Genomic DNA, 12827 nt, shown 5'->3' with positions numbered 1-12827 from the left:
AGATTATTGCATCTAGGGAAAAGGCGGCCCATAAAAAATACTCACCAGTGCTCCCCAAACCAATGGTTTCCCTATTGAAGCAGAGTGATTTACAGGTGATGTGTGCAGCCTGGAAGATTAATCTAAGTATCAGCCTGACAGTTTTCACACTGGATAAGAATAAAATTGATGGATGAAAAAATATAAAAATATGTGCTGCATGTTTAATATATTTTCAATCTTTCCAAAAATATACCTAGGAAATCTATATGCTCCTTCCTTGGAAGAAAAATATGATTTGATCCTTTTCTAAACTACTGGTACTGCAAGCAGACATCAAGATGGACACCACAGATGCATAACTCTATTAATTAATACTGTCACTGGGACTTAAGAGACTAATGCAGGAGCTGAGATCACATCCAATCCCACATCTTTATGATTCTACAATTAAATCCTGACGGTCAGGGGCAATACCATGTGTGATCCTCCAAAGAAACTTAAAATACAAAGATTTAGGTCTTAAGAAACAACCCTAGGGGAAAAAAAGAAAAAAAAAAGGCTTGTCAGTTATCAAACCTTTATATTAAGGAATGGTTTCACTAAAGGAGGTTGTGAAAGTTACAGAGGAACTGGAAAGAACATTTACAGTGCTAATACAGCAGTAGGCTAATACAAGAAAGCCAGTGACATGAGGGGCTGAAGATGAAAAAGTAGAAGGCAATAGATCTTGGGACAGATAAGTCACTATGTCACATCTATGCTTCATTCTCAGGAAACAAGAGGAAAAATCTACACTTCCAATTTTATTGACTCTGCAATCCCTGCACTGCCTCTGCTTCACAAAGCAACACTTTTGCATGTCCTCAAACAGCCACTGCCACGCATTGAACAGCACTGATTAACACATAGGCCATCCCATCTGAGATGTGTCCATCCCAGTCTGGGTTTGTCTGCACCTTCAGCCCAGAAGCTGTCTGTAAATCCCTCTGTGCAGGTTGTACAGCCAGCCAGATAAGATATAAAATCTCAGGCATGTCTGGCGTGCACTTTTTGGAGCACAGAGGGTCCTGCAGATATATGTCTAGCAATACTGCTTCATGCTCAGGTCTCAGACCATCCACAGTTGTGCCTCCACAGCCACAAGGCTGTTACTTGGGTGGGAAGCAGGGCAAGCAGGAGCCAGAGTATCCCACGTTCACTGCCACTTCTGAGCCCACTTTTTCCCAGTATTATGGATATAGTCTTCACAATCCCCAAACAGAAGATCCACGGGGACAAAATAGCCTTGGGATCTTTCTGTGGGTCATTGGTTGTTTTTTGATTTGTTGTTTTTCGGTTTTGGTGTTTTTTTCTGGAAAGCTAAATATTCGTTTTAACTTCCAGAAAGCAGATTAGACAAGCCACAGTTCACTGCAGGAACAAAGGGCAAGGCATCCTCTATTGCAAAGAGGCTATTAGGTTGCAAGGGCAGTGACTCAAAAAGCAGAAATATTCAGACAGTCTTCCACATGTTATTTAATTGTTTGTACTATTTTTGCAAAGGCAATGAGGAAAGAAGAAAATGCAAAGGTAATCAACATTGTATGAAAGCTAACAATTTTTCCATGCAAAAAAATTGGAAAACTATGAAAAATATTTTGAAAAATATTCTTAGGGGAAACATATTACTCATATTTTTACAATTTGGACAGTACTCAAAATTGAGGTTGAACAGGTCATTTGTAATTTTATTCCACCTCTCTCTTTCTCTTTTCTTCTCTTTTTTTTTCTCCATTCTTTTTATTATGGAATATTAGAGAAAACAAGAGTTAAAAGGGGTGAGTAAATATTGATCAGCTGAAGAAAACACTGAACAACTTTTTCATTAAAAATGGTAATTGTAAAACCTCATTTTGAACATTATGACTTCTGCCCTCTTTTCAGGCCTGATTCTGTAACTTTCTTCACAGGCACCAAGTTTAAAAAGCTAGTCCTTGATCCAAAAGCCCTGTGAGATGCCAATCCAGCCTTCATCCCAGCTGCTTAGAGGAGGAGCCGTGCACTGTTCTGTAGAGAAAACTCATCAAAAATGGGAGATGTCACCAAAAGCATTTTAACTGCATCAGGACGGAACTTAGTGGGCTTGTTTACCCCACATAATGAATTGTCTTAACTTCCCTCCTCTGTCAGTGGTGACAACTGTATTCCGTGTTTGCTTTATTCTTTATTTCCCTCTTCAATGTTTTTTCAGTGCAGTCTCTTATGTGTGAAATAACCTCCCTCACTTGGATAAATTTCTGTACCTTCCTCCTTCGCTTCTTCCCAATGTTCCTAAGTGAACAAATCAAAACTTCAGGGACCCAAGTTTTTTCTATTCTTAAATAGCTAAGTTGCTTTTTCCTTCTGTGTCTTCTGTCTTTGGCTTTGTGGGCCACCTAAGCCGGCTCTCCCATGCAGCTTGCTGAGTTGCCTTTCGCTATTGGTCCATGTGGACCACGTGGACCGTTTGATGGCTGGACCACGAAAATTTGTAAGGCCTTGGAGATTCACTTCAGTATTGCACAGAGCCAATTACATCCTGTGTAACTAAAAGAACCCTGTCAAGTTCATATGTGGGGTTTATTACTAATATGACTGTCCTAAAAGCAGTGAAAGAGTAAAAGGAAACAACTTTTTCCCATTTTCTCAGCTTGCTTACTCTGTGCATTTAACAATTGTTTGTCTCAGCTGTTGGCAGCAAGCTTCCCTTCCCTAGATTCAGCAAAAGGAGTTTTAAATGAAACAGCAGCAGCAGAGCTAAAACAGAAAGAAAAGGGGCCATGGGCAGCATGCAGCATGTGCAAAGAAACACGGGAAAAGGAGACCTGCACCGGTATGGTCAAGGTTTCTGCAAAAGCAGAAGTTCTGTTATTCCACAAATAAGTACATCTGGAATAAGGTGGTGTTTGACTTAGACAACTGGTTGGTTTGAAATTTCATCCCAGTCCAGTTGCCGCATTTTTTTTAGTAAATACTACAACAACTGCCAAGCACCAGCAGCGTTATGCACACAGGCAACTTCAGCGGAGCCACTGGGGTCAGTAAAAAGGCTTTGTGTCCCCCGAGTCCCCAGGGCCTGGAGAGGGTAACCCATCAATCAGCAGGCGTGCGGCGATAACAGTCCTAGGATGCTTCAGTTTGTGAAGCCGTATCAGAGCCATGGGAGCTTCAGTTGTCCCTGCTCCTTCCCCACCCAGCAAAGCTCCCTCAGTTCATGGTTATAGAGTATGACAGAAGTATGCCTTAAGTCTCCAGCTGAAGGATTAAAGCTTTGCAAACCTCTTAAAATCAGCCAGACGGCTCTAGCACTCATTAAAGCTTTTACCTCATTTCAAGCCTGGGTGCTCCCCAGAACTGGACTAGCCAAAGCATGAATAAAGGAAATCTCTTCATTTCACTGTAATAGAGGGGAGGCCTGTTCTGACTGAAGAAATTACTGGCATTACCTTGAAAAGTACAGGGGAAGCGTTATGGGACATTTGCAGCAACTTGCACAAGGAAGGTACTGAGGTGATTGCTATGTCCTGTACTGCACACTGGGGAAATAACAGAAAAGGCTCTGAGCTTGTAAAGCTGAGCTGGTTTCCTAGTAAGAAAACAAGTCTAGCACTTTCAACGGCAGCTAGCGCCATACCCAGGTTCCTAATGGCTGGTTTCACCACACCTTCTCCAAACACTTCCTCCCTGCAGACCTCTCCCAGCTTGATGCAAATTGCTGAATACTTTCTTCTAACAAACTTTTATTGGTTTAATTTGTGTGCCACCACCTACTGACTTACCACAGCCAGAGCTGGTTAGCGCACAGCTTAATCTAAGGTGTGTCCATAATGCCTGGCAGGGTGGCCCTGGCAGACCCGTGAGGCTTGGCTCGTGCTGTGGAGTTGCCACAGATCCCCTTTCTTTCCCTGGAAATCAAAGCATCCCCAGATGCAATAGCAGATGTGGGCACAGCACTTCCAATATACTGTTCCTTTAGCCTTTTTCCCGACTCGTCTGAGCTTGAGCTGACAGTGGGGAATTTGTTTCTGCCCCTTTGCCAAATTCATCCTTGGAGGTTAGGGAGGTTGCCCTGGGACTCGGTGTTTTTCCTGCCTTTAGCTCTGGCCGTGGGCACACGTTCATGCCACTCACACCATGCCAGCACCCTGACATTTCCAGGGTGCTGCCTGTTTTTCACCACCCTTCATTTGTGTTTGGTTTTACTTCTGTAGGTGTCCCGCTGCTACCTGATGTCACTCACGTCCCACAAAAGGTAGGACTGCTGCTTACAGTCCTCTCCTTGGGCAGCTAACCAGCGGCTGCCACCAGGGCTGCTCGTCAGGGTTTCTTCTTGCTGCCAAAGAAATCTGTTGGTTTAGCCTGTTGTTTTCTTATCTGCCTCCACCCCCCTTCATCTTCACTGAGATGATCTACAGCAAGTCTTGTACTGGGCAAGTGTTTTGCCCTGTGGAAGCACTCTGTGCTGGGCCAAACTCAGGGTCGCCCAGACTGTTCACCTTCCACAAAGTAATCATCTGCCATCATTTTTTCACCCTTAAAAGGTGGAAAAAGAGAGAGGAACTGTTTTTATCTTTCTTCAGAGCCAAAGAAGCATCCCAGAGAGCCTTGCACCACTCCAGGTACACTGTTGACCAGACATTTACTCCATGACCTACAAACACAGACCTTGCTTGCTTGAAGTATGTCTCCATCTTCAAGAGGGGAAGAAATCAACCTAGCTCTTAAAGTCAGGTGTTTGGGGACACCTTTTGCAAGTCCACTGTAAAAATACTCCCATCTTGTACGCACTACTGATCTTCTGCCTGGTAGCAAGAATGATTTAAAAACATGTAGGAAAAAAGTCCACTTTTGTTTTAATTGCATTTTAAAGACTTAATATTTTCTTCCTTGCACCACTCCAGGTACACTGTTGACCAGACATTTACTCCATGACCTACAAACACAGACCTTGCTTGCTTGAAGTATTCTGCTTGGTAGCAAGAATGACTTAAAAACATGTAGGAAAAAAGCCACTTTTGTTTTAATTGCATTTTAAAGACTCAACATTTTATTTTTGAAGTATGTCTCCATCTTCAAGAGGGGAAGAAATCAACCTAGCTCTTAAAGTCAGGTGTTTGGGGACACCTTTTGCAAGTCCACTGTAAAAATACTCCCATCTTGTACGCACTACTGATCTTCTGCCTGGTAGCAAGAATGATTTAAAAACATGTAGGAAAAAAGTCCACTTTTGTTTTAATTGCATTTTAAAGACTTAATATTTTCTTCTTCTCAATCAAGCTGTTTACAATTAAATCTGAAATTATCACAAGTTATATTTAGCCCTAAATAGAATATATGCAAACAATCAAATTTAATTCAAATAGTCCTTAAACAAGTACACACTTGCTGCTCCTTTAAAGTCAAGTGGGTGAAATTAAGGAAGTCGCTTTCTGAGCACAAAAAGCTAGCTGTTGTTGAAGCAGTAATCCAGCTCTTGGCAGGGCTAGTCTTTTCTGCAGGTGCCAAGAGAAGAGTTTCTCCATTCCAGCTTCCTTCAATGTCAATTCCAAATAACTGGCTCATGCGAGCTTGAGAAATGGTGGTGAGCTAAAAACTAGGAAACTTTGTTTTCCTTTTCCAGCTGAAGAATACAAATAATATGTAGAAGAGTATGAACTGTTATTTCTACAATCCTCAAGGCTAGGGATATCCATAAATGATCAGTTCAAAAGTTTGAAATGCAAGACTTGCTGGCTAAGTTAACTTTTTTCCTCCTAATTGTGAAAAGTTGTATTGGCCAAGATATGATGTGACAGTCAGCCACCTAGACCACCACAGCCCGGTTGGAATCATACTGATACTTGGGCACTGTTTTCATCCTCTCCCTCAGCGCTTCCATCACCTTTGCTGCTTAGAGGCACTTGTTCAGGGTACAATGTGCTTCTTACCATGGTTTCTCTGACAAGCACATCCCACATCACACTCTCATTTCTGGTCAGGACTTACACCTCCAGAGTTATAGGCAGGCCTCAGAATCCACCACAATAACTCCTGACTTCATGGTCCCTCGATGTCCCAGGCTGGGACACCTGGCTGTCTCCTGACTCATGTGCCTGTGTGTCCTCTGCAAGGTCACCACAGCCAGGACTGGCTGCCCTTGCCCATAGCCAGGCTCCTCATGGGGTACCTGCATGGTCTCTGAAGCTCAGAGGTCCCCAGAACTCACATTAGAGACAGTAGCAAAAGGAACAAATTACAGTGTGATGTGTTGAGCAATTTCAATCAGACACCACAAGTGGAGAAACTCCCCTGGAGTCCAAAATAACAATGTAGCCTGTATCTTTATGGTATTTGAAGTGAGGTCAGAACCTGATGTTGGAAATCTGAGATGGGCTAGGTTTTGAGGAGACAGAGAAAGGTTTTTAAGTCTGAGCTTGTCCGAAAGGAGAGCCTGTGGTTTTATTTAGCACAACTCTGTGGAGGAAAAAAAAATTTTTGCTGATTATTTTATATTTTAGCTAAAAAAAAAAGAAAATAAATTTACTGAAGATGTTGTATTCCTTCCTGCCAGTGAAAAATACAGAATTTTCAGGGGTTTGTTTCAAGGAAAATCTGAATGTATTTTTTAACAGAAATGTCCATAAAAAAGTACATGTTCAAAAGAGCATTTAATAACAACAGTAATCATAGAAAACATCTTTTTCTGGCACGTCACCCTTAAATCCTCTTAAAACTTGCAAGACTCACTTCTGTAGTGGGCCCACCATGTTAGGAGACCAAATTATGAAGGTCTCAGTCAAGAAAGTATAGTTCTGAGGTTGTTGCAAGCAGTTATTGACACAATCAAAACAGCAAATTAATTCACACTGTGAATTAATTATCCTCAGCATCACTGGTAGCTCTTTCGACTTTATATTTATGTCATTACCATTATTATTACTCTCACATCTGAAGTCTTCTTGACTGAATTTGACTTCTAAAGAGCATCTTTCCATGCTCCTAAAATTCCATCACTAAGTAAATCCCTGAGCAATGAATGGCACCTGCTCATATAAATCTCAGTGTTATCAACTCTCGAGAGTTTATTCCAAGCCTTCTGGCAGTTAGCACTTTTCTTAAAGCTTCAGTTCCAGGAATCAATTACTTACATGGAGATTTCAACTTTAAATTAAAGAAAGGAAGCTTCTAGCCCTCGGGACTGTATGGAAAAGCTTGAAATCAAAACCCAACAAAAGGCTTAGATATCATCAGGCAAATAAAAATGTCCATAAATGATTACTTTAAAAAATCATATTATGTTTAAGTCAGTCTCTTGATTTTAGGGGGCTTGGTAGGTGACATCTGGAAGGGTGTTTCTGCTGGAAGCTGTTGGTCACCGTCTTCCAGGATACTCTGTCTGTTATTAAAGGGATTGCCATGAATAATGCACTCACCTATTTTTGCATTTGTAAAATTTTTGTCAATGCCCTACAGTGCTTAGTAACCAAAACCAGAAGTGAAACCCACCACATATTGTTCCACAACAGTCTTGCTTTTATTATTCCCGGAGTCAGCAATGTAAACTGAAATGTCTCTTTTTTAAAAAATATTCCCTCTCCCTAATACCAATTGATTCTTCTGTTCTTCATCTTCTTTGAATTATTTATGGAGCAATGTGTTGTATTTGAACAAGCAAGTTCAATAGAAGAAGAAGAAATGTCCCAGGACATTGACTGGTAAGACTGCAAGGATTCCATATTTATGGAGCAATGTGTTGTATTTGAACAGGCAAGTTCAATAGACAGAAGAAATGTCCCAGGACATTGACTTGTAAGACTGCAAGGATTCTGTGTTCCACAACAGTCTTGCTTTTATTATTCCCGGAGTCAGCAATGTAAACTGAAATGTCTCTTTTTTTAAAAATATTCCCTCTCCCTAATACCAATTGATTCTTCTGTTCTTCATCTTCTTTGAATTATTTATGGAGCAATGTGTTGTATTTGAACAAGCAAGTTCAATAGAAGAAGAAGAAATGTCCCAGGACATTGACTGGTAAGACTGCAAGGATTCCATTTTCTCCCTCCTTAAGTGTCTCTTCATTGTCCCAGTTCATTCCCATTGCATGTGCTGCAGCAGTGAAGTATCTTTGGTGTCATTTACAGCCTTTGTCTATCTTGGAAGTGCCTGTTATATCTGTGAGTCACAAGCTTTTCTTTCAGGAAAAAAAATTATTATTCTCTGCTCATTATGTTCAATAATTGCTTATTTCTTGTTTATTGTTCACCCAATGATAACACTGAACAGGAATCAGGTCTTTATTTAGTAGAAATCAGAATTCAGACCAGAGATACATTTAGCTTCCAGGTGTCAGTTTATCACTTAGTGAAAAAACCCCTCTCTTTTCAAATATCTTCCTTTTGCATTATGCACTTTTGTGCTTTAAAGTGCTAGATTGCTGCCCAGCACTGCAAATATGGATGTGCCTTGAATGCCAACGCATTCAGACATCTACATCAGCTATAAAATTGTATTCATGCTCCCTAAAACTACGCTGCATAATTTGAATTTGTGTACAACTTCCATTCTCTATCTTGCGCACAACTTATCGTGCATATCTGAAAGTAAAATGTAAATCCAAAACAGCTCTCAGAAGTTTTAAGACTTGCCAGTGCTATTTTAGATACCAACAAATGGTTTTCTGCCACTTTTTATCATATGGGGCACATTCTGGACAGAGATGAGTTCACTAGATAAGAAATATCCTAGTGACTTCCTACTTACATTTTTTGCCTCTTTTTGGCTTCTTGAAACTAAGTATCAGCCAAACCAAAGCGAATGTTGTGACTTCTGAAACCTCTACCATTGCATGTTTAATTTCCAGCTGAAAGTTCTGCAATTTCATTTTTATTCCAACAGGAAATCTCCAACATTTGTGTACTTTACTTTGTCCTTATTACTGAATTGCTCAAGTTTACCCTTGAAAATACCATTTTCACCACTGCTTTTCTAGTTAAGGGACAACATCAAAGTAGTAGTATTGTTACTAAGACCTTAAAAAGATCAGTTACTACTTTTGGTCCAGTGCCCTCTTGACAAATCTGCTAAAGGCATCAGCTGGCAACACATCATTTTTCTGAAACCTTTTCTGAGGTTAATATTTAATGCTATTGGCACTGAAGTTTTTCCTCAACAAAAATCAGAGTGAAGCTCTCAGCTCATGTAAACTAACAGCACTATTGCCAGATCTGAGTACAGATCCATCTGAAGATCTGTCTCTCTTTTATTTGAAGTTCCTCATAAGAAATCCATTCTGTATATTGTTACCTACATTACTTAATACTGTACTGTTTATAGAGCCAAAGAAAGATACCAAAACAAGACCAAAAGTCATCCTGTTGCCACATGTGATGAGTCACCATCTGTAAACTTTTAATGTGGCCAGTGTATCTTCATATCTGAACAATCTAAATTAGCTGCATTTTAATTATCAGTAAATCAAAGACTCACAATAAACTTTCCAGCCTTTGTTGTTCATTTTTTCCTAGCAGAAGAAAATGATCTGGAGATCAGTGTGCCACAGCAACAAACACAGCAAGGCATCCAGTGAGTAGATCTGCTGGGTTAGGTAACCAGGTCCTATCTGGGACGGTGAGCACTGACCCACCTTCTGCCCGGGTCTGCTCAGTCACTGCTCTGCCAAGCTCCAAGTCTCCCTGCCCCAAATCATTTTCTGTGTGAATTAGGGTGCGTTGGGCAGCATGTTCATGTGAATGTACAGACATGGCTATGGCCACCTAGTGCATTCATACCACAGACTGCTCTAAAATCTCATCCAGCAAGCATGAAAAACAGTTCAATCAATTGCTCGATTTGGATAAGAATTGTACAACTGCACCATCATCTCAATCAATTGCTCGATTTGGATAAGAATTGGTGTTTGCAACAACAGTTTACAACTGCAACAACACTGCACCATCATTTCTTAGCATGTCTTCATTTCCATCAGTCCATACCACAATTTGTGGAAGCTGTGAGCTCACAGGCATCTTTTCTCTGGAAGAAAATGACTAAAATTGATTTTAAGGTGCCTTTTAGCATAAAATTTAAGAATGAGCATTATGTTAGTTTCAAATAAATTTATTTTGCACACAGAACGTAAAATGGACCTTTTCTCCATCTACCAAAGGGGTTTCTTCATAAAGCTTAAAATTAACTTAGATTCAGGAACTCATGAGACAATGTAATGAAAAAAGGAAATACCTGAATATTTACATGCAATATAAATATTTATCAAAAAACACCCATTGGACCAATATTAAACACAGATCCTAAAGGGCTGGAGAATAAAGGATTTGGGCTACCACATAAAAGAAAAACATTTGGAGCAATGCTACCCCAGGCTCTCAAGGGGTAACACACAATCTGTTCTTGGGCCAAAAGCTGTGAGAAATACATTTGTCGTTTTGTCATACGTACTTTGACAGAAAGGTCAAAGGAAGAATTTATGGGAATAGTACAGTCATTAATGTGTGCTACAGAGAAAAAGTGATCAATCAAACCACAACCCACTGCAAACTCCCAAACTCTGTTTTCTTCTTCTGCTTCAAATCACAGCTCCTTATATAACGCAGTACTTTCCTATCTTCATCATTTGAAGCAAAGTGGCAAAGATGATAATTTTTTTCCAAATCCAAAGACTCTGACTAACATTTTGATGACATTCTCAATCTGAAAGAATACATTTTCCTGTTTTTCCCTGATCCATGACATACTGCCACTTTTAAAAGGTCATTTCAACTGACATTCATGAGTACAAGAGAGAGACTTGTTCTCTTGTAAAACATTGCAGAGACTTGATTATTGTTTCACCTCTCAGCATTTTTGTTGAAGACTGAACCACCAAGCCAGCTATGTTTTCCTTTTGGCTTTTCTTAACCCAGTGATTTTTCAGCAGTGGCCTGGTTGTCAGAAGCTGCAAAGGGTCTGACACATGGATGAGCTGGAAGTTATTTTGTGTTGACAATCCTAATGACCGTTTACCAGCCAAGGAAACTCTTGATTCTGGGAGTCTATGAAGAACAAAGAGAATGAGCTTTTTTCCCAAGATGTAGAATGATGGCAGGATTGTACTCACTTTCCTAAGCTTGCCTACTTGGGAAGCAGCCATTTGCCAGGGAGAAGCCTTTAACAAAAAGAGAGAGGGTTTCTGGCTACTAGGAATGTAGACTCATCAGTTTAAAAACCTCTGAACAAACAGACCTGTCATAGGAGTGGTAAAGATGATCGTCAGTAAAAAGAAACCATAATTTATAAGTTTCAAAGTGACTATGGAACATGTTAATATTTGCTGTCAAACATTTTTTCCTCTAACATTTAGACTATTAATCAAAAATTTAAAAAAAAGTTGAAACCTGGTTCACAGCCACCCACTGGACTCTCAGCATGAGAAGTCCAGTGGCTTTTTATCAAGATCAGCCCTCTGTTCAGAAATGCCAAATGCAATTGATTTGTTGTGCCAGACACACTAATGATGACAAGCGCTTGTCTGGCAGTCTTTAGGGCAAAATATAGTGCCCACCAAAGAGCAGCACGAAGTGTTGGTAGATGCCCATTTCCTTCAGGTTTATACAGGAGGTTGTGGATGCCAGTAGCTCCTGTGACAGAGAGGAAAGGCAGCGTGTCCCGCCTGCCCTGCTTTTCCAGGCAGATATCATAAGAGTGTGAGCCTGGGAAGGGAGGTGAGTAGGAACAGAACCCTTTTTTCTTTCCTATCTTTGATGCTGCGCTTCAAGCAGTGAAGAAAGGGGAAGACAGAGCTTCAGTGTCTAACAGATTACTTTGTCTCTCCTGCAAAACCCCGCTGCACTGGGGAGCTCATAGTCTTTCTCCTTTCTCAGGGGAGCATAACTCTATCTGGCCAGTCAGTCTACAAGGAGATCACGGTGACATTAGATCAGTGACATGTGTATGGAGGATGAATAACTCAAGCCAGATTTATAAATGCAGCACTATTTTTTTTAAAAAAACCCCACACCTATGCTGTTGGAAGTAAATTCAGTGGATAGGTCAGATGGAGATGATGACTAGATCAAGTATAACTCTCAAATGAATAAAAGGCTTGTCATAAGGTATTTCAGATATGCAGGTAAGAAAAGAACTGTGGCAGAGGCACCAAAACATTAGAACAGGGCCTGTGTTTTGAATCATTGCGGTCTACAGCTCATCTTCAAGAGAAATCAAAAAAAGGATTAATGCAGGCAATTGGCCTGGGGTTTGAAAAAGGACATTTACCTGCAAGATGTGTTGAAAAAGGAGAGTTCAGTGTAGGATGGGAATGAAAAATGCGGGAGCACAAGACTATTCATACATCAGCAAATGAGCCAGGAATGGCTGCTGAAGAGCAGCCCTGCTGGAAAGAACTGGAGGAACACTGATGGACACCAAACTCAGCCAGTGTCCACAGTGCACCTTACCAGACATGAAGGTTGACAGCACTCTGAGGCATGAACAGGGGCATGTCCCATAGATAGAGGGAAGGGATTATTTGCCTCTAGAGACCACTCATTAGACCCCATCTACATAGTGTATCAAGTTTTGGGGCCCTCAGCATGGGACAGACATGGACAAACTGGGGGGGCTCAGGGGAAGGGGTGCTGGGGATTGGAGCACTTGTCCCTGTAGGAGCTGGGCTGGGTTAGCAGGGAGAAAGGGTGGCTGTGGGGGCACCTAATAGTACCACTGTCTACAAGGGATCACCAAGAAGGTGGAGCCAAGCTCTTCAGGCATGGGGAGAGAACAAGAGACAACAGGCAAAATTGCAACAGGAGAGACTTAGCCAGGGTATCAGGAGAAAGGCTGTGCTGTCCCTA

Source organism: Calidris pugnax, unplaced genomic scaffold (genome assembly GCF_001431845.1).
Source record: "Calidris pugnax isolate Ruff unplaced genomic scaffold, ASM143184v1 scaffold188, whole genome shotgun sequence".
NCBI lineage: Eukaryota > Metazoa > Chordata > Aves > Charadriiformes > Scolopacidae > Calidris > Calidris pugnax.
This window is presented reverse-complemented; position numbering follows the sequence as displayed.